This window comes from Adiantum capillus-veneris, chromosome 19 (genome assembly GCF_014529385.1).
Source record: "Adiantum capillus-veneris isolate H3 chromosome 19, ASM1452938v2, whole genome shotgun sequence".
Taxonomy (NCBI): domain Eukaryota; kingdom Viridiplantae; phylum Streptophyta; class Polypodiopsida; order Polypodiales; family Pteridaceae; genus Adiantum; species Adiantum capillus-veneris.
The window spans coordinates 33,994,504-33,996,611 of record NC_140949.1 but is presented as its reverse complement, the minus strand read 5'-3'; the positions used below and the strand labels follow the sequence as shown (position 1 = coordinate 33,996,611).

The following is a 2,108-nucleotide window of genomic DNA, read 5'->3' as shown; positions in this document are numbered from 1 at the left end:
TATTAGAGCCAGTTGTCCATCATTGCTGTAAGAAAGTTAATGGTAATAGTTTCTTCTCTTACTAAGTAACTTATCCGTTAAGCCACATCATCATCATTGAAATTAAGTAAAGCTTAATAGTCGTAGTCGCTTAGGCAAGGTGCCGTTTAGACGCTGACGTTTCAGAAGCTTACTCTGAGAATTTCAATTCAAGCTTGGCTAACAAGTTACACCCGAAGAAACCTCTACCTTCCAACCTTCCTTCAACAATGGCCATGATTATTTCTTCATTCAAGAAGCTGCTCACAGACAGTATTGAAGTAGAGGAAGCTACTCCTCAAGCCAGATGGAGTTTACCAGTAGTCACTGCTAAACAGGTATATAGACACAACAAACTCTTTTCTTTATCAGCAAATACTTTGTATCATGAGACCCATGGAAAGCTTAGCATCAAGGATAGTGATAATGATGATCATCTCATCCATATGTTCGAAGAGCTAGTAGAATTTAGAGAAAAGGCTTTAAAAAGAAACCATCAGTTTGTGCATATAGGGTATATAGAAATTGGCATAATACCTCTCTTCCATAAGGGAATTAATGTGTCATGTATAGGAGCTTTACTAGACACTAGACACAAGAACTTGAATGTTCAAACAATCAGCATCCTACAAGGCAGCCTGTCCAATGGTCCTATATAGATAGAATGCTTCCCTAATTTCCCTTGTAGCCTATCTGATAGATTCTTCAATGAAGTAGTATCTTTGTTGATCAAGACAAATGGTCTTGACATGAAGAATACTGTTGATCACCTACAAATAGCCTATAGGATGATTGTTCGTACTGTGAATACATGCATACCTTCTGTCTATAATCCTGGATATTTACAAGATTCAGAATCAACTAAAGGACAGAATATCGTCATGAAAGTAGATGAAACTACTTTGGGTACTCTACCTGAAATGGTGGAGTGGCAGGAAGTTCAATTTCCTACTGAATGGAAATTAAATATTTCCAAGACTCTCATGAACGAAGTTCATCACCCTGAACCTATGAAGATTGAGCGTTTAGGCTCAACAGACCAATACAAAGTTCTGGGTAAATCAAAGTCAAGGCGAGAACTTGCTTCTGTTCTTGCTCCACCGCAATATCAGACTGCATCAACGAGCTCTGCAGTGTCGTCAAGTAAAGGTCGTCCTAAGCTAATGTGCATACATCCAGAGACCTACAAAGATTTCGAAGGTCTGTTCAGATGCAAGCTGTGCAAGAGAATAATTGCCACTGACTTCGCCATCAATGGAATTGAATGTCTCACCAAGGAGGAAATTAATGATAAAGATATGTCAACCAGTCAACCATACATCTTGCCTTCTCCGAATTCAAGGTTGCAACCACTAGAGGCTGTTTCAAATTGGCATACCAATGCCATCAAAGAGCTGGCTGCTTTGCAATACCAGGTATTATCTAAGCTAGCATTCTTCACTTCACCGCTGTCTCTTGCTAGACCAGTATTCATTCCTGAATCTAAGCTTCAGCAACAACCTGTCATCACTTTTGGTGGCACCAGTGAAGACAAAACATTCCCACAAATGTTTTCTGCAGTTCAACAGGAGCTAGCAATTGAGTCTGTTGATCAATTTCCACCTCACATGTCTCCATTTATTGACGAGGATCTCGCTGATGGCTTTGATCCTAATTTTCGTTGGGGGGAAAATGCACAGGTACAGACATGGGTACAAAGGCAGCAACTAGGAGAAGAAATTCGTAACATTTTGCCCGAGGATATTGATTGGATTGTCCTACAAGATGAATCTTGTGTCAAATATGATGACATAGAGTTAGATGAGATGGATGTGCAGATACCACAGATATTTCCAGAGCTAACAACATCTTCCGAAGATGAATAAGATATTAGCACTGATGAAGAAACCAGAATTATGAACCCTGTCAGTAGAGAAACCGGAAAGATGAAGGTAGAATCTCCTACCTCTTCCTCTACTAGCTTAAAAGGGGTAAGTAAGATTGAGATATGACCATACTAGACATAGATGGTCTTTCACAGGAAGAGATCTAGAAAGTGTTTGAATTTATATATAATTCTGCTCACTATGGCATCTTGTATAAGGAGTTAA

The 2,108-nt window shown here is 39.3% G+C and overlaps 1 pseudogene; it reads left to right on the top strand.

Annotated features, from left to right (window-relative positions):
* The first annotated feature begins 254 nt into the window (after positions 1–254).
* LOC147433809 (uncharacterized) lies at positions 255–1,883 on the top strand (annotated as a pseudogene).
* The last annotated feature ends 225 nt before the right edge of the window (positions 1,884–2,108 follow it).